Raw genomic sequence first — 25,653 nt, 5'->3', positions numbered from 1 at the left:
TTCCTTGGCTTATTTTACAAAGACTTTATAGATTCAATTTATTTTGAATAATATTTGTTCAATGTAGCCTGATTCTCTAAAAGGTTTGCTAACAAAAATAAATAGCATACGAATAGAGAACTTTCTGGCAATCTACAATCATTATAACGTGTAACATAATGTAATCTCTGAAACTGACAGTAAACGCTGTATCGCATGCTTTTCAATTGTCTTCTTATTCCTTTCTGTAATATAATAATAATAATAATAATAATAATAATAATAATAATAATAATAATAATAATAATAATAATAATAATAATAATAATAATAATAATAATAATAATAATAATGCATACACCAGGCACAAAAAGAAACTCGTCAGTTATATTCATCCTTACTGTTCAATAACATGATAATTTTGGATTATTCTGAAATATACATTTTGTTAATTCGATTCTGCTTTCTCATTTGACACCCTGCCATCTCTCTAGACAACCTATTGCGAGGCGCAAACATTGAACAATTAAAAATTAACACACAATTATAAAAACAATCACATATTAGTCAATTGTCATAAGCAATCTTAAACTGATGAGTTTTGAAGTCTTTTTGAAAATATCAAGTGTAGTCATTTGCGTTAGAAATATAATACTTCCACTTACAGACTGAGATGAACATAACACAATTACCTTTTTATGATATCACTTGTATACTATTAAGTGCAAATTATATCTGCAAAAACAAGAAAAAACAGCTCCACTGATAATTGGCTTCCCATCATAGTTTTCCATAGTCTTAATAACCAGTACATAAACTCTTATTTTGCCAACATACGACAATTATTTTGACTCTGTTGGTTTTCTCTGAACAATGACCACAGTGTAAACTGGAAAGAACAGCGAGGTCCATGTGTGATCTAACTCACTGAGATGTGATGCATCATGGGAAGGTATGGTTGTCTTTTTGCCGTTATACTTTATGTAACGATGTCAGCTTTACTAATGTAGCTCCAGGCTGGGTTAAGTATGGTATAATACTTTTAGCAAACCTGTTTCTATGCTTTGATATTGATCATACACATATGCAACATAAGACCAAAATGTAAGACAACTTTCAAAGTGTTACTTCTTTTCGCAAGATTTCGGTATTAAAGCTGCATTACATGCACGCTAAATATTAAAAAAAGTACTGAATTGCCATGTTCTTTTTTAATCAACAGCTGGAGTAAGTTCTAATTGTTGGCGGTGTGATTAAGTAATGTGGCAAGTGTGTTGATAATGTGCTGCATGTCATGCATGTGCAGAGCTTAGAAATCCAGAACCTTCCCGGGTCCGTGGATAGCGTACGTATTATGTAGAATATGTGAGAAAGGGTTCGTGAGAAAACACTTTCCTCAAGATTTCGGTAAGCTGCAGTTAATGGCAAGTGGCTTGATAACATGTGCTGAGATTAGCCACAGCAATGAGAAATCTTCCCCATAGGGAGTGTGAATTTCAAAAATTGGTGGCTTCATCTATTCTCCGTAGAGATGAATGTCATGTCTTCCATAAAGTTGAAGTTAAATCCTTCCCAAGCCTTTCGGCCCATTGGGCGGCGCCTATCTCCATTTCATAACCCTAGGCCACCTGTCTGCAAGCAGAAAAGCTACAACAGGGGGTTAGTCCACTGGTAGACATGTGTTTAACTTTCCCTACTCCATTCTTTCAATGCCGAACGCCTGGCAAGAAGGCAGTAGGTACCATTTTTAAAGCCTTTGATATGGCTCGGCCATAGGGGTATAAAATAGCAATATTAGCCCATTCTGCCTTCAAAAGTCACGTCTTATAGATACTGGATATGTTTGAGACATGCCTTAATTTCGAAGTCATGTCATCTGACTTGGTATTTGAAGAAGTCCAAAATTTACTTTAGATCGTCAGTGGCGTAGTTTTTTGGGGGAGGGGGCACGTGCCCTGGACGCCAATTAGGGAGACGCCGAAATGACGATGGTTAAAATAAGAATGGGTCGAAGATTAAAATAGCCGTTATTGGGGTGCTCTGTGAGCGTACCACGGGCGCTGTCTTATGGTGTCAATATGTGATGCGATCAAGCTAAATCAGTCGGAACTCGGCAATATTGATTTTGAGATAAAGCCAAACAAAGAATATATTTTCTTTTGTTTCCTCTTGATTTGGAAATTCTTTAATTGCTCATATCTTAGGAACTGGTTGTTCAAATTCAATGGGGTTTTTCTGCAAAATCAAGCTTTGTAAATGTTCTTTACTATCCTATAAGAAACTGAAAATCTAATATTTCCGCGTTCCGACTGATTTTGCTTGATCGCATCACATATATTGATATCCATGTTTTAATTGGACAACCTACGTCTAATCCCATCAACAGATGTTTTGATAAACAAGAACGTGATCAGCGTGATTTACTCCCTGGATTGTTTAAATGTATTTTTCAATACTGGGTATTTCAACTGGAATTATAGCACAATGTTTTTATTTGACACATTGAAGAAGTTTTCAAAACTTACTTCAACGGGTGTATCTTAGATCCAGCCGTCAAGAAGGTCAACGACCTTTAATAGTTTACAGGGGTACTACACCCCTGCCCAATTTTGTGCCTATTTTTGCATTTTCTCCAAAATTATACCGCATTGGTAATAAGTAAGATATGTATATTATAGGGGCAAAGACTACAACTACTGCACTGGAAATTTTTATTTCAGCACACAAAACAGTTGTGGAGTTACAGTCAAAAATGATGGAAAACCAATATTTGATCAATAAATCAATAACTACTTGCCTTGAGATGCTGAATTTACAGTGCAGTAGTTGTATTCCTTGCCCATATAATATACATATCTTAATTGTCACCAATGCGCTATAATTTTTGAGAAAAATGCAAAAATAGGCACACAATTTGCCAGGGCTGTAGTACCCCCTTTACGCAACTTCGGAAGCGCAATCACGCTAAGCAACACTGTCAGCATTACATCTCCCGGTCGTTAGATCTTTTGGACAGACTATAGACAAACATGTGGGTGTTTTTTTGTTATTTTTATTTGGAAAAACAAATCAATAATCTTTATAATACATAAACCACCAGACAGCAAAAAGCCAACATGTCTGAAAATCCGTAATTGAGGTCTTGCTGTGCAATACATGTATTTTAAATCGTTATTTATAGGTTAATGAACGCGTATTACTTATTGCTCGAGAAATTAGAAAAATAATGCAAACGCGCTGATGTTGATGCGTCTAATGCACGAGTCCCGAAGGGGAGTGCATTAGACGCATCAACATCAGCGCAAGTGCATTATTTTGTCTAATTTCTCGAGCAATAAGTAATAACAGTTTATTAACCTATTTCATACACGAGAAGAAAAAACACGTGATTTTTACTTTTTTTTATATAGCACATTTTCACTAAAATGTTGAAATAACAGAACCAAATATAAATGCATCAACCCGCCCGAAAAATGAATCAATCCTACGCGACGCGATACGCGGAGTGCACAATATACACAATCAATGCATGTTTCGTACTTTTCTAACAGTTTTTCTGATTGGCTGCTTTGATATAGGAGTATATGAAATATAGACAAAGTATGTCAAATTTCAAACAATATTGATAACATACGTTTTGCAAGTATTCCATAATCCATGATCAACGTGATTGACCCCCGGTATGCGTTCACAGCTGACAATGGTTCGCAATCATTGTTTACAAATCATTAACCTTTCGATGAGCTCATCGTCACAGCTCATCGTATCGCCCACACGGTCTTTCGACTATCTTTAAAAACAAAAACTTGAAGGAAGGAGTAACTTCAGAGAACATGGACCTTCTCCGATTTTTGACTGAAAACGAATCAACAGTCCCTAGCAAACACAAAATGTTCTTAAAACGTTTATCTAAAACGTTTTAATAACATTTAAATGTCGAGATCCTTCATCTCCCTCTATTTTATGAGGTTTTTAAGCATTTTACTACGGAGTTTAGTCTATCAAGATCTATGTTTTAAAGCCAACGATAAAGTGGATGATAACTACATGTTCATAATGTTACATGTCATATTCTGTTTTATGTAGGTACAAAACAGGTAAACAAAATAATAATTAATGTTATAACACGCACCAAGTAAATGCGTAGCTATATATGTGACCCGGCAGCACAAATGAGCCGTAAATTGTATTCTGAGTTACGGTGTAAAATGTGTACGAAGGTCATATTCATCGGTAACTTAAGCTGGCCCGACATCCGTCTCATTTCTATAGTCAAAAACTAATCAATAATCCTATTGTTGAAGTGGATAATAAGCTTCTACCTTAGATGGCTATAGAACTTTTAATAGCTCTGGTCTTTGTTTGCTTATATTGCTAAATCCTATTCAAGTGGTGGGTTACCAGGCATTGTATTTTGTACAGGTATTAATAACCAACAATTAACAATGAGAGAACTTTCTTAAACCTCGTTGACTTGTGGATGATTTGAAATGACCGCCAATTATGACTGTTTGATATTTATTGCCAACAATGTGGAAAACGAGACACATGTAAAAACGTAAAAGCTATAATTTTGTTGAAGGAGCAAAGTTTAACAAACCATAACCCGCTTCTGGATATCGTTTGAAGTCAAATGATATACCATTTTTTAAGTTTAATAATTTTTTTTAAACACGAAATAAAACAAAATTGACCGGGGAGGAATTTACGGCTCATTCGCCGTGGACGGTCACATATTACAAGCTTTGTCAAAAATAGCTTCATGATTTGGAAACAAAAATAACAGGGATGAAATACTCTAAGGGGCAACTATAGACAAAGTTAGTAACAAGATATATTCGACATTTCAATTAGATATTCTGCCCTTCTCAGTGACAATACAGAAATAACTTAAATCTATAAAGCTATACAATAAAATAAAGAACAACAATACCTCATAAGCATTAACCGATTGTCATGAAACTTGATATAGTATGTAAGCCCTCTCCCCTCAGATGTGGTGTTTGATACCAGTTGTTGGAGGCGAATTAAGCGGTATTGGTACTATAGGTAGTTGACATCGTGAGCTACACAAAAATGCCTGATAACAATTGAACCGAAGTATCTTTTGGCGGGAAAAGGTCATCGAACTTTTTAACTTATATTAAAATGGATCCAGTAATGGATCGTTACCTAAGTAATGCACCAAGATAGGCCAAGGTCAATGGCCTCAATAGTACTTGACCTATTTTGCTGTGTTACCTGGGTAACGAAACATCCTACATTGTGAAATCCTATCTGTATTTATCAAAACGAACATGCGCCCGAGGGTTGGGGGAGGAACCACTTGAAGGAGGAGAGGGCAAAGATGCTCGTTTACCACAGGTAGTTTGACATCCTGGGATAGACAAAAATGCCTGAAAGCAATTGAACCGGAGTAGTTTTTACACACTTGTGTACTTCTTTCATTTCTTTAAAACTTTTCGTTTTATATAGAATTTCAGATTCTCAGATTCATACGAAGTGGTAATGAAATTAAAGTAATTTAAATATTAAACTTCAACACTACTTGTTATTTCGCTTCCCGGAAGCGCTTTCGAGGAACTTCCTCACCGTTGTTTTTCGGTAAGCACATAGTGTTGTGAAGTTTAAGATAATATTACTTTCAATGTTCGGTTTATTATAAAAATAAGTCTTAGTGGGGAACTTGAAACTCATGTTACCCCTTTTAGGTATAAATGTTGCTGAATTGAGGCTAAACTGCGACATGTGATACCAAATTGTCTCAATATTGTTGCCAAGAAACACTTTTAAAGATCGAAAAGAATCGCGTTATATAAAATTCACTTACCGTCAGAACGAGCGTGAGGTAAAAATACGTTGTTACCGCTCTCTCTCACACCGGTGTCAACTTTTTATGTTGAACGCTATGGCTAGTACGGAGAGCATTAATATAGGCCTATGTAATTTAAATACACATAATGAAGATAAACTGTGTCTGCCCGGGTTTAAACAAAATGTCACTATAGGATCATCAGCAGACTATTACCAGCTGGCAGGCAGGATGAATGGTTTAGTATTCCAGCTTGCCCTTTAAAGGTAGGATAATGGGAGACATTGGAGACGTCCGTATGTGTGATTGTTTTACCTATAAACACTAAAGATGTACAGTCCCCACCATTTATTTTATTGATATAAAATCATTACTTCACTCTTTCTAACTAAAATATGAGGCGCGATTCGTATCGCGTGACGCGGCGCAAATGTGCGTGTATGTCCAACGCAATCAAGTCGCATTCGCCATGTTTTTAACGCCAGCTTACGGCTGTCTGACGGGGCTGTTTTTTTTCGGTAGGGCGGTCATGAGTATATGTGACCGTACACCACGAATGAGTCGTAAATGTCCTCAATTGTATTCTGAGTTACAGTGTAAAATGGGCATGAAGGTCGTATTCATAGGTACCTCAATTTGGTGCTACGTGTACCTCATTTAATGAGATACACGTAGCACCAAATTGAAATACTATGAATATGACCTTCATGCCCATTTTACACTGTAACTCAGAATACAATTGAGGACATTTACGGCTCATTCGTGGTGTACGGTCATATTATGTCCGACGTAACTAGGGTCAATGTGTTTATGTCTCTCCCCTATCTCTCGCTATCTTTTTTATGTCACTCTGCATGTTTATTTCCTTGTTTATATTGTCATATGCCATGCCCTGAATAATTTAATTTTGTTATCTTTGTATCAAGTTGATCAAAAGAAATTGAATCATATCTAATTTTGGAAGTTGGTAAATTCCTGCTCTCTAGAATATTCAGTGTATTGCACCATCAGGGGAATCCCCGTTATTGTAAAGTGGATATGACATCATGTTGGGAAAACTCCAGGAAGTGATGTAATGAGAAAGTTTAATTAATCTTGGGAATTCTCAGATTGCTCCTCTAAGTGCATTGTATAGATTCCCTTTGTTTTAATTTTGAGAAGAGACTGTCTTTAAAACATGAGTCGATAGTCAATATATTGATGTTATCTGTTCATTGAGGTACTGATCTACACATATTGCACTGATAGCAAATCAGTACGGAGGCCATGTACTTAACGATAATCTCTGATTTGGCTATTGGGTCACTCCATATGAAATCAAGGAGTCGCCCCACCTGACCCCTTCAGATTTGCTTTATATTTTAGTCATATGTTGTACCTGTGAAAATATTAAAAACCTGCAAATTTGATTTTACGGATTTTCTGTGGCAGCCATTTAAAGTTGGAGTAGGGTGGTCTAAATTTGGACCCAAAAGTTTCCCTTTAAATAAATTTCATCTTTGGGAGACTGTGCCTTCTTTTTAAAAAGGAAGAGAGGTCTGAAACTTTGTATACACACTAACTGCATGCCCAATTTGTCAAAAATAAAAAATAAAAAATGAAATTTATTGCAAATTCAACATTTTCAGGGGACCCAAAGTCCATGTGGTCCACCTTCAAAATTTATAAAACATCACTTTTATATAACTACTAGTCTTAAATTACAACTTTGATAAGTCCCAGTAATTGTATAGGTTGACTTCATATAAAATGACAAGCCCAAAGTTGACCATTTTCTTATGATTGTATGTAGTGCAAATGTGCCGAATTCGGAAGGCTTGAAAGTCAAATTGGCCACAATATTAAAAATAAATGATTAGATGAGTAGTTATTGGCCCTATTTACTTTTATTTCCATTTCATTTTCAATATATACAGATTTTCTATGGTAGCTATTTAAAGTTGGAGTAGGGGAATCTAAATTTGGACCCAAACGTTGCCCTTTGAATAAATTTCATCTTTGGGAGCCTGTACCTTCCTAATAAAAAGAGAGAGAGGTCTGAAACCTTGTATACACACTAATTGCATGCCCAATTTGTCAAAAAGTATTAAAAAAAAATGTCTGTAATTGCGCGTTGTGTCACGGGGTCATTAAATATGCAAAAAATGTTATGTTTTGTATACTGGCAAGTTTAGCCCCATTTTAATTCACATTTTTTGTCAGATTAATTGTTTTTTGTTGTCACTGATGCGATATATAGGACAAATACAATGCAGATCCAAAACATTGAGGTGACCATTTATTTACATTTCCAACAGCGCCCTCGCGAAGATGAAAATTAATGCAAATTCACCATTTTCAGGGGGCCCAAAGTCGATGTGGTCAACCTTCAAAATTTATCAGTAAAACATCACTTTTATAAGACTACTAGTCTAAAATTACAACTTTGCTCAATCCCAGTAATTTTATAGGTTGACTTCATATAAAACGACAAGCCCAAAATTGACCATTTTCTTATGATTGCATGCACTACTGCAAATGTGCCGAATTCGGAAGGTTTAAAAGTCAAAATGGCCACAATATTGAAAATAAATGACTAGATGCGTAGTTATTGGCCCTATTTACTTTTATTTCCATTTTATTTTCAATATTGGGGCCAATTTGACTTTTAAGCCTTCCAAATTCGGCACATTTGCACTACATGCAATCATAAGAAAATGGTCAACTCTGGGCTTGTCATTTTATATGAAGTCAACCTATACAATTACTGGGACTTAACAAAGTTGTAATTTAAGACTAGTAGTTATATAAATGTGATGTTTTATAAATTTTGAAGGTGGACCACATCGAATTTGGGCCCCCTGAAAATGTTGAATTTGCAATAAATTTCATCTTCGTGAGGGCACTGTTCGAAATGTAAATGAGTTGTGACCTCAATTTTTTGGATATGCATTGTATTTATCCTATACATAGTATCAGTGATAACAAAAAATAATTAATCTGACAAAAAATGTGAATAAATATTTTTTATTTTTTGACAAATTGGGCATGCAGTTAGTGTGTATACAACATTTCAGACCTCTCTCTCATTTTATAAAGAAGGCACAGACTCCCAAAGATGAAATTTATTTAAAGGGCAACTTTTGGGTCCAGATTTAGACCCCCTACTCCAACTCTAAATGGCTGCCACAGAAAATCCGTAAGAGCTACAGACCTCAAATGTACAGGTTTTTAATATTTTTACAGGTACAACATATGGCTAAAATATAAAGCAAATCTGAGGGGGTCAGGTGGGGCGACTCCTTGATTTCGTATGGAGTGACCCTATTACTTCTACAGTAATGCCAGCATGCCGCAGTTATATATCGTACACTAGAACACGCTCACGCCCTCATCGTTAACGATTCCATGGCTAAATTAAATTAACTAAAACAAATTCCTCTTTTTCTAGTATTCTATTGATTTTTCAACCAGGCATGTTGAATGGTGTCAATAAAAAAATAATATCAAAAGCTAAACAGGGCCTAAATAAAACCTCCCCCTAATGGCCGTGAATTGTTTGGTTTATCAAATCTTTGTGGAAAATCTCAAACTCAAACATGCCTAGATTCAGTAGATAGAGCCTAAGGTAAGTGTTCAGTGATTCGATAAACTGGGTTTGCCATAAAAGCCTCAACATTAAACAAACTATAAAGGTTTAAAGAAGAAGCATTGATCTTGTCCAGTTGAAATCCATACACCCCTATGGAAAACATGATCTCCAACACACTCAGGTAAATTTTAATTGAAGTCACCCATTCTGGAAACCCCATTTGGGTTTTCATTCCCTGTGTAGAAGATTAAGGTCAATGTTTCCCATAGGTTAACGTACTCACATGAAACAACACAATTCGCGTCTCATTAATAATTTGATGAAAATGTGAATCAAAATTTAAAACCTGACGACCACCATAACAACAGATGACGACCGGGGTATTTGAATCCTTTTTTAAAACATGTGATGCATAAAATTCAAGGTTATGAATTGTGACAGGTTCGATATAATTTGAGAAAAAAGGAGATTCATGGCTCAATGGACAATCGCCCAAAATCTGAACGGCTGAAAAAAAAACAATACCAAGATAATAATAACAACCGAACCCAAACAGCGTTTATATCAAACATTGTTGATGATGACCAGCAGCAGTGCAGTCGGGATAACTGTAAGTCGATCATGATACATTTTTGATAGCAAGAGGGTATTGACGTCATAATGATCCTCATTAAACAGCGCCGCCACTTTTTTCAATGGAGTTTTACTGTGTGAGTTACCACAAAATAAACATATTTTCTTTCTTTATTTTTGTAATAATGACAATTATGTTAAAGGGTTGATATTTCAGTGACAGTTAGGTTTGATACGTTTTCCATTTGTAGTATCATTACAATTTAACATTTACTGCGGTTATAGGGGGTGCGGAAAGACATTTCGCCGGGAGAGTATGTGATGTGTTACGAGTCGTACTTGACTCAAGGCCAAAATCACCTTTTACCCGAACTCACACGAATGCACAACACAAATACACTGTTTGATTATGCTAACAAAATCTAAGTCTTTAATTGAAAGCACGTTATTATTGGTACACTATATGACAACAAATGCACATACACAATAATCAAATATAATCACTATTTATCTATTCTGTACTTAGCCAGCATTCTTCTTCTTGGCGATCATAAAGTTCTTGCAATGTTCTGGACGACTGATGTAATATATCCCTATTCACTTGTCCTGCGACAATCAGCGAAGTCCTTTGAACACTTGCATTGATAAATCCTTGCGTATAAAATCCTCAAACGAAAATGGTGTTACTTTCTCCCAAGTACTAAACTCCTTGCGTCGTTCTCCAAACACATTCGTAACTCTTTGCGCAGTTCTCCAAATCACTTTACTCCTTGCGCCGTTCTCCAATATTAAACTCATTGCACTGCTTTCTCCAAACTTGGTACTATTTCCACCTTTCACACAATATCTTCAGGAAGCAGGACTGCGATGCAGTTGTCCCCACTTATTTTGACAGTTGCGTTGAATCAAAACACCAGACTTCAGCAAGTCGACAGAAGAATATATATTCCTTTCTTGGAAGAATTACGTTCGTTGACGTATTCTAGATCTTCTCCGACAACACTGGCAAATAGTAGTACTTTGACCACATAAAATATTTCTGGTTTGCAATTTCCTTTCTTTGAAGGAATTGGACTGTAAGCATATTAGCTAGCTAGCCCAGATCAACACTATCAACTGTCAATAATAAAGGCTATTGCAGCCTGTCAGATCTGTATCCAGATGATAATAATTGTAACAAAATTTCATAAAGTCGCCTCTACAATCCGCAGTAGACCCTGATGTCTTACTTTGGTCCATTTTCGTAGCTTTGAAATAACCATATTTACATCTTGTCGGTGAAAATATCCATCCATCTCCATCGCTCAGAGGCTGTTTTAAATAGCACTGTAGGAAACTCATGATCTCCAGGGCCACACTCAGTAATACTTCTTGAGTATCCTGATTTTAACTGGTTAACATTAAATACTCTCTTTTTGAGAGCTGTAGCTACATCCATTCGCATTACAATCAAATCGATACAGGTCTGCCTAGAATTACTATTAGCATTGTGTTTTATCCCCCATCTGGGATTTTCCCAATGTTCTAATAATAGACATTGCCATTTCACATTACATCACTTCCTGTGGGTTTTTCCCACGATGTCATCATCTTTCTTTACAGTCTCAGGGATTTCCCCTTGACATAAATAGTCTTGATAAATGATGTTGTTATTGCATTCATCTGGGTTTTCCCCTAGATGTAATAATAAACAAACTATTGCATGATTATAAAGGTAACTTCCCCTATTTCATGATACACAATTATACAGGGTACATCACAGATGCGACCGAATACTAGTGCTTTACTAATTACCATGCCAAATTTTCGCATTTAAAACAATGTGAAATCATGGTTGTTGTTTTTTTGATAGACTAATGCCATAGTTGATTTTTGATAAATAAAAGTATAGTATTAATCATGGTTGAACGCATTCAGTTTAAATGTCATCCAACAATGATTTCAACCAACTGTTTTACAGTGTGGTGGTTAGGTTTAATTTTTAGGGTTAGGGTTGCGGTAATGGTTTCCGTACTAGCAATCTTTTCGGACTAGAATTTAAACATTAGGATTAGCGGACCTTGGGATTAATTTCTTCGTTCATTAAGGGAAGGGGTATGAACGTTTGTACAGTATTTATTGTGGGACATTAGAGCACATCAGACATTCAGAATACTAAGAATGTTCTTCTGATATCAAATAATTTTGATTTTTTGAAATTCGCAATGTAATACACATTTTATGGCAAATCATTAAAAATTGAATTTTTGATATTTAACAGTACTTGAAGTAAACTTTATAAATCTGATGATTTATACTTAAATTGTATGTTGTGGGATGAAAAGCCGACGATCAATTGAAAATTTTGACCTTTCGTATTGAAGATATGGATTTTTTTCCCAAAACACCAAAAATAGGTCTTTTGGGAAAAAATCCATATCTTCAATATAAAAGGTCAACATTTTCAATTGATCGTCGGCTTTTCCTCCCAGCTACATACACTTTAAGAATATATCATTAGATTTATAAAATTTATTTCGAGGACTGTTATATCTCCAAAATGTGAAAAATATCAAATTTTAATAATTTGTCATAAAATTTGTATTATATCTTGAATTTCACAAAATGATAATAATTTGATATCAGAAAGACATTCTTTGTATTCAGAATGCAATTCGATACGTCTGATGTGCTCTCATGTCCCACAAAAAATACTGTCGAAACGCTCAAAACGCCCATTCCAGATCCCTTAAAGTAATTCCTAATTGTGTAAAGATCTTGATAAAAAACAGGGCGTCTCCCTTAGCAAAATAGTAATATATTGATTTATACTGTGAAAACGGCTAGTTTGAAATTCATATTTAATTGGGGCAAACAGGAAATGGAAGTTAATTTGAATACGTCTCGTCTGAACCAAATCTTAAATCGGTCGGGTTAAGCCTCAAGGGTTTCAGTTTAAACTAAGTAAGATTGCATAAGTGAACTGTGATGTTCAAGTTAAATACGTTAACCAAAATAATGGTTGTTCCAGTTAATGTACATACAGCCACTATGAACGATATGGTAGCACATCGAGTGTAAATTTTCTAAAATGGGATTACCTGAATGACTACAATATCTGTACCCCCTAAGTAGGAAAGTACACAGTACGGTTATGCTTTCCATGAGGGGTGTATGGATTCCAACTTGGTAACCCATTTTTCCTCTGAGCTTTCGAAGTGCAAGTTGCTTTATATCAATACTATGTTAAATGTGTGGCAGTATCGTATTAACTCTAATTACAAACGGGACACTATTCTTAGATATATGTAATCGAGGGATTTTTTTATCATTGTACTATTATTTTGATATTCTATGCTTATGTGTGTGTGTATTATGTATGTACCAATTTATTTTGTATAAGCACCCATCAGTAAAATTTCCCTTATAAATCTAATAAAGTCTAACATGACGTGACTTGATTAGACTTTTTGTTTTGATTCACATTTTCATCAAATTATTAATGAGACATGCGAATTGTGTTGTTTCATGTGAGTACGTTAACCTATGGGAAACACAGACCTTAATCTTCCACACAGGGAATGAAAATCTGAAATGGCGTATCCTAAATGGGTGACTGCAATTAAAATTGACACCTGTGTGGGAGATCATGTCTTCCATAGGGGTGTATGGATTTCAAGTGGAAATGTTCAATGCTTCTTCTTTAAACCTTTATAGTTTGCTTAACCCTAACCGCCTAGGGGCTTTTTGGCGACGGGAAGGGAACGAAGGAAAGAATAAAGAGAGAAAAGAAGGAAAGAAGTTGTTTGCTCTGGGTGGGATTCGAACCCGAGACCCCTCGCATGACAAGCACTCGGTCGGCGACACTTTGCCACGGGTCTTGGGCTTCGCTGGCCAGCGAAACCGTGCCTATATATCACATAGGGCGATTGCGTCATCACACCACGTGGGATGCATGCACGAACAGCGCATATATAGAGTAGTATTTTGTAGTATTCAGGAGGGTTAGGGTTAAGGAAGCCTATACTGAGTTTCGATAGTGGTAACCTAACCCTAACCGCCTAGGGGCTTTTTGGCGACAGGAAGGGAAAGAAGGAAAGAATAAAGAGAGAAAAGAAGGAAAGAAGTTGTTTGCTCTGGGTGGGATTCGAACCCGAGACCCCTCGCATGCCAAGCACTCGGTCGGCGACACTTTGCCACGGGTCTTGGGCTTCGCTGGCCAGCGCATATATAGAGTAGTATTTTGTAGTATTCAGGAGGGTTAGGGTTAATGTTGAGGCTTTTATGGCAAACTCAGTTTATCGAATCACTGAACACTTACCTTAGGCTCTATCTACTCAATCTAGGCATGTTTGAGTTTGAGATTTTCCACGAAGATTTGATAAAAACAATTCTGAAACACTTGAGAACGTTCCTGCAATCTTATTGGTTCTTACCCGTGTGATATGACACGATACCGCACGGGTCAGCGCGTTTGCTAATATATTATTTAGAGTCTTTTATGGCAAACCCAGTTTATCGAATCACTGAACACTTAGTTTACCTTAGGCTCTATTTACTGAATCTAGGCATGTTTGAGTTTGAGATTTTCCACAAAGATTTGATAAAAACAAATAATTCCCTGCCTTACCACGGCCATTAGGGGGAGGTTTTATTTAGGCACTGTTTAGCTTTTGATATTCATTTTTTTATTGATACCATTCAACATGCCTGGGTGAAAAATCCATAGAATACTAGAAAAAGGGGAAATTTGTTTTAGTTAATTTAATTTAGTCATGGAATCGTTAAGGATGAGGGCGTGAGCGTGTTTTAGTGTACGATATATATATATATAACTGTTTTAGTGTACGATATATATTATCGTTAAGTACATGGCCCCCGCCTAATGCAAACGGGCCCAGAAGTTGATTTTAAAAAAAACGTCATTTAAAAAAAAAAGTCATTTTGAGAAAACTTAAAAACAAAATATCATACATGCTGGGCATATATATATATGCTGGATTTTACATGCTTAATAGACAGACGTAGAAGGTGTATTTGGTTTCAACTTTTTTTACATACTGATAGGCCTATTTTACTCAATTTGGCCAAAGTATTGACTTGGGTGGGTTTGGTATTAATACAAATGAAGATACACCCTTGTTAGAATGAATATTTTAAACAGTCTCTCAACAAAATAGTGACTTACTTTAATATTTCATCACCACATGCGTGGGACTTCATCAGAATTTTGACAGGAGCGGTAGAGATAATATGATACACCCTAGAAACGGAACCCTTGACAAAATACATTTGTTTCGGGTAGGAAATACGCAAGGTCAAAATCTCCTCCTACCAAAGGTCAAATAAACATACACAACAACCATACTGATATACACTAAGCTAAATCCTGTTCATCAAAATAAACCAAAATTACACACACAATTGCTTCAATACTCTACCCTAAACATAATTATGTCAGTAATCAATCAGTTGTGCAACTGACACAACAGCAAAATGCACTGACATTGAACAGCATGGACAACATTCATAGCCCAATACTTGGCACCCAACATGACCTTGTGAAAATTGCCCCAAAACGGCCTGTTTAGTGACTTCTACATGACTTTGGCCACAACACAGTATTGTTTTCTCTCAATTTGTTGGTTTTCTTACCAACTTATGATAACCAACAAGGTCAATTTGACTCGATGACATGTGGGTGCCCCTTGCCCCCAATAACATTTATTGACAACCCGGATCACGTTTGACCTCCACAAATTTAAAGCACTGGCTCTTCTGCAGAATGGTCGACTGCAGATCCGTCGGATAACGTTTGACCTCCAACAATTTAAAGCACTGCCTCTTCTGCAGAATGGTCGACTGCAGATCAGTCGGATAACGCTTTTTCAATGGGAAATGAACTTTGCTGCTTGGATGATGTCACAATGAAGTTAGCATTTGTTCCGTATTGAAAAGCGTGTTCCGACAGAGATGCACTCGACCGGCGCGCCTCTCTGAACACTTTCACAGTCATTTAAATAAAACCAAAACAAAAAACAACAGCATAACCTGTAAAATGTATCTTCTTATTGCGCACCAATTAATAAAAACCGCAGTGATGCATAGTGCGCTACGCGCAGGCACAACGCCTAGACGTTAATCCACAAGCCTCAACACACTTTACAGGTTGTCGCTGACCACTATTGCCCCACATCATTCCATAAACAATTTAACAACAATTCAGGGACGTTGCTGCTACAAGAGCGTACACCCTAGACATTCCACAAATAACCTTCGCAATTAGGAACAGCTCCCCGAGTTTTGTACGGGTTAAAACGAGACAATTACCAGTAAGTTCCTTGTCCAGAGGAATTTCAAGCTAACTAAATTTTTCCACGAGAGCGTACTGGGCACCGTCAGGGTTTGAACCCGCAACCTCTCGCACATAGTCGAACGCCATAATACAATTGTATTTTTATTGCTACCTGCCAATGTTTTTCCAAAGTGCTATCTTTTTATATATTGTGCTATTGGCGCCAAAATTATCGGATTAAGTAGTACTAGTTCTATAGATGATTTGACCTCAATGTTTATCAACAAAGGCAAGAGACTGGTATATCGATATGCTTGAGTGAACCCCATGCAACCACTATACTGTTCAATAGCCTTATTGTGATGTGGCGGGAGTTTTAAAAACACGAGCCCTGAACAAACTATGATGCTGCCAGGCATTGACGTCAGAAGTCAACTCATCTATAGAACTGTATGTTATACAGCTCCCTATTCAAGTGTTGGATACAAAAGCATCCATTAACAATGAGAGGTCATTCTTTACCTCGTTGACTTGGGGATGATTTGAATTGACCACCACATCAGATTGTTATGTATTTACTGCCAACATAATGAAAAATGAGGATGTGCAGCAACCCATAAACGCACGCCTTACGTTATATGTGAGCGGTTTACCAGAATTTTGGAGTTATGCATTTATTATTTTATTACTATATTGGAAAGTAAATAAAAGTCATTAATGACGGTCAATTTAGAACACAGTTCACTCAGTTAGGCGGCAGAGCATTAATTTGGCTAGATAAAAGGAAATCACACCAAATATAACTGCCGCAGCCGGACACTACACACTTGATTTGAATCTAAAATACCGCCACTCGCCCAACGGCTTTAACTTGCATTGTGCTTCTGACATATACTCAATCTAACACACACTCCGATAATCACGTGTCTCATTAACATTGTATAGAAAAAGGACCATATTTGACACGCTAAACCTCCATTGTAAATCTATAAATCAATTAAAACAAGACAGGAGGGAGACTGTGAGAAGGCAATTTCATTACATTATTTTGTAAAGCGAGTGAGATGGCAGGTGCCATATATTTTCAATTTTAGCCAATTAACTACGAAACTTGTACTTCCTAATATTAATACATTGATCTAATAGGAAATAAGTCAAGCAAGCCAGTGTTTGCATTTACACTTTCATAGGTCTTGCGGTGTTTTTTTGTTAAGGTCACACTACGCATGTTTTTTTGTGTTTCTGGTCCGTGTATATGACCGGCCAATTTTTCGTTTTCAACCAAGAAAAAAACCATCATAGTAGGTCTTATTCGTTTTCTTGATCAGATTTCAAGTTATATTCGAGAATATTTGAAATTCTCCTTATATGTTAAATTAAATTTATACTAATTTCAAATAAATCAGCAATCACAGTAGTTAAACCGTTTTATGATTGCAATATTTGTTATTGTAAAAACCAAAACACCATTTAAGTCTCAATGTTGTTCATAACAAATTTACTATCAGAGATTGTTTAGTTCACTTTTTAGCAAATGATTGACAGAAGAAGAAAGAACAAAGAAAAACATGACAGAAGAATACCATTGTAAATACTTGTAAGAAACAAACGGCTGTGAAATTAAGCTGGAGAAGAACGAGAAAAAAAAGAAGATGAGAAGAAGATGAAGAACAATATTGCCATCAAGAAAAATACATTGCGAAAAATGTCAATGAATATTAAATACTTGTTGAATAAACAAGCCTTCAAAGTCTTATAATATTTTACAGACTGAAGAAGGCCCTTATGTGAACAAGTTGATTTTGAAAAGGCAATATGAACTTATCATTAAGACAATGATATTTTTAAAGCTGTAGTAATCCGGTCCTTGAAATATTACGTTAATTATAAAACAAATACAATGAACTGGTTGTGAACCCAGGCTCTGTAACTGATAGTACTTTAAAGCTCCTTTTAGTTGTAATGTAATATCTTCTTACATGTTTTGTAAAGTTCAGTCACTATTGCACACAATGTATGACCATTCAGTGCGCTTTGTATTTCCACGATGGAGTTTTAACCCTTATTGTACAAACGTATTCGTTAGTTAAGGAATTCCTATACCAAACCCTGCCATGGTTTTTATTTCATATCAGAAGACACATACACGGGAGTGAGTGTCCTATAGAGTGATACCAAAATAAGTACCAACATACTCCACATTATGTACTTGACATCATAATGTGAGTTGGTCCTTTTATGAATGTTACAGCATTTCAGAAAAAGTACACGAAATGTTACAATCCGACCACCTATTACGTATTATTTACTCAGGGCGAAACAAATACGTATTTACAAGTATTCTGCACGTATTGGCCACGCCAGTTTATGGTATTTATTTAACGGTACTTGGCACTCGCTAGTCATACGATCTCTCCAACAGTATATTGGCCACAGATATCAAATTATTTCATTATAAGTAAATATTTGGTCTTTGAAATAATATGTAAATATCATTTTTCGAAATTGCTAGATTGTTTTACCAGTGACATTTAAAACGAGATGGATTTGCCTCGCACACGATCGAAACTTGAAGCTTATTTTCTGTGCCCCGAGCATATAGTCCGTAGGTCCTCCTCGGGGTAATAATTTAGATATTAGTTTGTATTGTGTCTCTATACTATATGATAATAAGGGCTCCCAAAAAAAAAACCAAATCCAAACGATCTGCCAACAATTCTTTGCCCTCCCCCCTTGAGCATGCCAAATTTTTGGGATCCCGATTTGCAAACCTTAAATGGTCTATATATATGTTGCGAGTGCAGCGAGCATGAAAATTTGCATATTGAAGCGATTCCGTACTGTTTTCCTAAGCCTTTTCAGAGCGTTTTATTTAAAAGGCGCCCCATGAATGTGTGCCAAAAATAGCTTGCCCCCTCTCGGATGGTCAAAGATTGCATGCCCCCCGCCCCAATTTTACCCTCCCCCACACAGTGTTATCGCCCCGATATCTTCATGGCAGAAATCGCCATGGTAGGTTGAATCCACAGCCACGCATGGCCATTTTGTTCCGACCTTTGAGACGTATAATGATTCGAGGTACCTGACTAAGGCTACTGACAATAGCCGGGTAATTGATTTCTGCTGTGTGTGAGTAAGCTTGTATACGACATTGAGGTCAGATGCAATCATGCTTTTGTTGAATGCATTTGAGTAGTCCGCCATATTTACGGGATGATACGTCATATGCACATCCTCTATTCAGTTGGTCGTTGTATGATTTTGTTCGTTCACTCATTGAGCGTGTTTATATTGGGAGCAGATGTGCGGTACATTGCGGTACAATTTCTACCCGGTTAGAGATTATCCGGATACTTGCCCACTATAAACACTAGCAGTATTATGTATGTACGGTACATCGATATCATTCTCAACCGAAGGATATTGTGGCGAGATATTCCCACTATAAACACACCAGTATAAATTGTGTTCGGTATTACCGGAAGTAGGAGCTTCTTCATGATGCGCGCAGGACATTCGGAACGATTCTCACCCCCAAGAGTTATAAAAACAGAATTTACATGTTCACCGCCATGATCATATTGTTGAATGTGCTGTTTATAGCTCGCGCCACAATATTTACACATTCCCCGTGTGACCTCGGGGTCATTGCAAATGTACGATAATGTTAGTTGGTATATAATTTGTGCGGTAACTGTGTCTCACTATAAACAGCAAGGGTATCAGTATATATACAAGGATTATCGTATACGGTATGCTCAAAATGCGGTATATTCACTATAAACACGCTCATTCAAATATTTATATCATTTGAAGACTGAGCCTATTATGATAGATCCTCCGTGGAACAGTTTCAAACACATGTAGCTAGGGATTATTGGGGGCAGAGGTTATCTTTTGAATCCTCTCAGAGGGCTATCATTTTTTTCGGAAGGGGGTCCCAAATTTACCAAAAGTCTGCGTCAATAAAATTGCGCACCCCCTATTTCGGCAACAACAAATTTATGATCCCAGACCCCAAAATTGTATTGAAATCAGTCTTTTTGAATAAAATAACACACTTTATGTGGTCATCGTGTGACTCCCTACATTTTGGTCATAAAACATTTTATGACCACCCTCCTATTATTCTTTCCAAGACTTTATGACCCCCGTATATTTGGGACCCACCCCCCCTTTCGAATAAAATGATATACCTCTTATGACCACTGATGCATAGGCAAGGACACTCGCGCGAATTGAAAGACTTGTCGCACGCGACAGTTCGTCTCACACACATAACAAATGCCTTTACAATCAAATAGGTTCATTACAACATTTGATTGAATGGATTGAGTTACTCTAAAATGAAACGATAAAAACAAAGAATCATGAAAACAGACACATACAAGAAAAAAATTATAAAATTATATAAACAATGTTAAAGATAAAATCAAGAAAATAGAGAATAAAATTTCCTCAAATCAGAAAAACAAACATTGACAGACATCATAATCTGTCAGAAATTACTGCATGAGATTCGAACCATCAATCTTCTCCACAAGTTCTCTTTATCCTCTGCTCACTGGGCCACAACGTATCAGGTGAATAATTACCGCATTATCATGAACAAGTTTGTTCGATCTTGTTCATAATTGTATGTGTCGATAGGTTTCAACCTTTAACTACACGTACCCTTAATGATCAGTGATAATAGTCGGCTTTTACAGGGATGGCGCTCTCTCATTTCCATAAACTCCATAGCGCCATTAGGCACACGTTTACGGTATAAGATGTTTCACCAAAATATGTCAAGGTCAAATGGCCTCAATGGGACTTGACCTATTTTCCTGTGTTACCTGGGTAACGAAACATCCTAGATTGTGAAACGCTATCTGTATTTAAATTGTTTTATCAAAACGAACATGAACCCGAGGGTTGGGGGAGGAACCACTTGAAGGAGGAGAGGGCAAATATGCTCGTTTACCACAGGTAGTTTGACATCATGGAATAGACAAAAATGCCTGATAGCAATTGAACCGGAGTAGATTTTACACACTTGCGTACTTCTTTCATTTCGTAAAAACTTTTCGATTTATATTGAATTCATACGAAGTGGTAATGAAATTCAAGTAATTTAAATTAAACTTCAACACTACTTGTTTATTTCGCTTACCGGAAGCGCTTTCGGGGAACTTCCTCACCGTTGTTTTTCGGTAAGCAAAATAAACAGATAGTGTTGTGAAGTTTAAGATAGTATTTACTTTCACTGTTCGGTTTATTATAAAAATAAGTCTTAGTGGGGAACTTGAAACTAATGTTACCCCTTTTAGGTATAAATGTTGCTGAATTGAGGCTAAACTGCGACATGCGATACCAAATTGTCTCAATATTGTTGCGAAGAAACACTTTTAAAGATCGAAAAGAATCGCGTTATATAAAATTCACTTACCGTCAGAACGAGCGTGAGGTAAAAATACGTTGTTACCGCTCTCTCTCACACCGGTGTCAACTTTTTATGTTGAACGCTATGGCTAGTACGGAGAGCATTAATATAGGCCTATATAATTTATATACACATATGAAGATAAACTGTGTCTGCCCAGGTTTTAACAAAATGTCACTATAGGATCATCAGCAGACTATTACCAGCTGGCAGGCAGGATAAATGGTTCAGTATTCTAGATTGCCCTTTAAAGGTAGGATAATAGGAGACATTGGAGACGTCCGCATGTGTGATTGTTTTACCTATAAACACTAAAGATGTACAGTCCCCACCATATTTTTTATTGATATAAAATCATTACTTCACTCTTTCCAACTAAAATATGAGGCGCGATTCGTATCGCGTGACGCGGCGCAAATGTGCTTGTACGTCCAACGCAATCAAGTCGCATTCGTTATGTTTTAACGCCAGCTTCAGGCCTTGCCGTCTAGATTTTAAAGGCGAGTGGTCAATCGCTCGCTAGCATGATGTTAGGCGAGTGGTCGAAACACTCCCTAGTAGTAAAATATAGTGGTCGAAGGCACTCTCTAGGTCTGAAAGATCATTCATAATGCGCATTATAGTTTAATTTCGACTTCCAAAATTTTTGAGTTTTAACATCAGATGAGGCTCAAAATGCCAAAAATTACCGCATCACCAGAAGGGAATGATAGAAGCATATCATAGTGAATCAAAATCTAACCGTGAAATTGTAAGATTATTGAATATTGACGAGGGAATTTATCGATATACTTTGAGAAAAAACACTGTTGATGATGACCAGAAGTGCAGTCGGGATAACTGCAAGTCGATCATGATAATTTTTTGATAGCAAGAGGGTATTGACGTCGTAACGAGCCTCAAAAAACAGCGCCGCCACTTTTTTCAATAGAAATTTACTGTGTGATTTACCGCAAAATAAAGATATTTTTCTTTCTTTATTTTTGTAATAAATGAGGGTTCCAGGTTCCTGCAATTATGACTAGTATTGATTAAAGGGTTTATATTGTAATGACAGTTAGGTTTGATACGTTTTCCATTTGTAGTATTATTACAATTTAACATTTACTGCGGTTAGGCCAAAAAAAAAGTTGTTTGTTTGTCCTCCACCGCCCGCTCCTCAGTTTAAGGCCTGACCAATATTTTTTTTTAAATTTTTTTTAAATAAAAATAAGTAAAATTCAATTTTTTTTTCATATTTGGAGTATCTCTGGACCTAGCTAGAGCTAAATACTAAGATCTTTCATGGTTGAAAATTAAAAAGCCCACAAAAACATTTTGTGTCTTCAATATGCAAAGTTATAACTTGTGTTCATGTCATAGTCTATTATTTTTAGTGACTTCAAAATATATTGGATTTGAAATCATTAAAAGACTATGACATGAACACAAATTATAACTTTAACTGCATATTAAAGAATCAAAATGTTGGTTTTTTTAAAGTCATCATGAATGATTGTAGCATTAGCTCTAGCTAGGTCCAGGAATGCGCCAAATCCGGAAAAAAATTAAAAAAAAAAAAATTCCGCCCGCCCGCACGTCCTCTTTCAAAGCTGTGGAGGACAAACAAGCAATTATTTTTTGGCCTTATAGGGGGCGCGGAAAGACATTTCGTCGGGAGAGTATGTGATGCGACCGAATGCTTGTTTGTTTGTTTATTTCTTCTTTATACTGGAAAATTTAAGTATTCCCCTGTTCTTCCATATGGCCCAGTTTTACTAGTGCTTTACTAATTACCGTGTCAAATGTTCGCATTTAAAACAATGTGACATCGTGATGTTTTTTTGATAGACTAATGCCATAGTTGATTTTTGATAAATAAAAGTATATTATTAATCAAGGTTGAACGCATTCAGTTTAATTGTTATCCAACAATTATTTCAACCAACTGTTTTACAGTGTAGTGGTTTGGGTTAGAGTTAGGGTTAGGATTGCGGTAAAGGTTTTCGTTCTAGCAATCTTTTCGGACTAGCAATTTAAACATTAGGATTAGCGGACCTTGGGATTAATTTCTTCGTTTATTAAGGGAATGGGTATGAACGTTTGGACAGTATTTATTGTGGGACATTAGAGCACATCAGACATATCGAATTGCATTCAGAATACGAAGATATCAAATAATTTTTATTTTTTTAAATTCGCAATGTAATACACATTTGATAGCAAATCATTAAAAATTTATATTTTTGATATTTAACAGTACTTGAAGTAAACTTAATAAATCTGATGATTTATACTTAAAGTGTATGTTGGTGGGATGAAAAGCCGACGATCAATTGAAAATTTTGACCTTCGTATTGAAGATATGGATTTTTTTCCCCCAAAACACCAAAAAAAATAGGTCTTTTTGGGAAAAAATCCATATCTTCAATATAAAAGGTCAAATTTTTCAATTCGGTCGATTCACAATACGATGCGCCACCAGCGGTAGCTGGGGAAAGGCCAAAATACGCAGTGCATCATGGGAAAATGTCGACATTAAAATCCCGCATAATACGAATACAACACAGGAACATGTAAATGTGTGTTTAAATGTCAATCAATATGATTATGTTACACGCGAATGAACACTAAACAGCAGTTTACAATAATTGTAGTAGATCTATTGATCACACGGAATCCTTCGTGGAGCTGTTTTCAACATTATTACGATCGTATTATCACACTCGCGTAAAAATCCAATGGTGCCTAGGAAGGCGATGTCGACCCTTGAGGTCAAAAAATGGACTAGCAAGAGTAACCGATGGCGGCGCATTGTATTGTGAATCACGAGAATTGATCGTCGGCTTTTCCTCCCAGCTACATACACTTTAAGAATATATCATTAGATTTATAAAATTCATTTCGAGGACTGTTATATCTCCAAAATGTGAAAAATATCAAATTTTAATAATTTGTCATAAAATTTGTATTATATCGTGAATTTCATAAAATGAAAATTATTTGATATCAGAAAGACGTTCTTTGTATTCAGAATGAGAATGCAATTCGATACGTCTGATGTGCTCTCATGTCCCACAAAAAATACTGTCGAAACGCTCAAAACGCTCATTCCAGATCCCTTAAAGTACTTGATCATGATAAAAAAATAGGGCGTCTCCCTTAGCAAATAGTAATATATTGATTTATACTGTGAAAACGGCTTGTTTGAAATTCATATTTAATTGGGGCAAACAGGAAATGGAAGTTAATTTGAATACGTCTCGTCTGAACCAAATCTTAAATCGGTCGGGTTAAGCCTCAAGGGTTTCAGTTTAAACTAAGTAAGATTGCATAAGTGAACTGTGATGTTCAAGTTAAATACGTTAACCAAAATAATGGTTGTTCCAGTTAATGTACATACAGCCACTATGAACGATATGGTAGCACATCGAGTGTAAATTTCCTAAAATGGGATCTTCAAGTCTTCAAGTGCTGCTCTCCTAACAAAGCGAAGCTTATCCAAGGAGTAAGGTGATGATGCTCATAAATGTGCAGAAATGTGCAGAGTGCAGAACAACAAACGGTGCAAGTAAAAAGAACTGGAGAGCTGATTTAGATGACTTGGTGAGTAGCAGTAGGCTGCAAGACCCTCACTGCTGGCAGAGCTATGGCCTGGAAAACGTTGACAGATGGTGCTGCAACTGCTTCCGCAGTAGCCTGTTCCAAGTTGGAATTGTCCTCACAAAGAAAGAGTATTTGTAGGTGTTGCGAGTAGCCAAGACTGGAAGGTAGCGTAAATTGTGTGATCTTCCAGAGGTTGGGTGAAGCCTGATGTTTGGTGGAAAGCTGATGTTAACTAGACCATGATGGATTTTATAAAATATTGTACATTGAGACATCACTCTTCTAGTGGCTAACTGGTCTATTTGCAGCTGATCCAGAAGAGGTGTTACGCTTGTCTTTCGATGAAATTCTCCACAACTGAACCTAACAGCCTGACGCTGGACCATTTCCAAGGGTTTTACATCACGAGCTGTGTATGGATTCCAAGCTGTGGC

Source organism: Amphiura filiformis, chromosome 2 (genome assembly GCF_039555335.1).
Source record: "Amphiura filiformis chromosome 2, Afil_fr2py, whole genome shotgun sequence".
NCBI lineage: Eukaryota > Metazoa > Echinodermata > Ophiuroidea > Amphilepidida > Amphiuridae > Amphiura > Amphiura filiformis.
The sequence above is the reverse complement of the archived record's forward strand: the minus strand, read 5'-3'. Positions refer to the sequence as shown.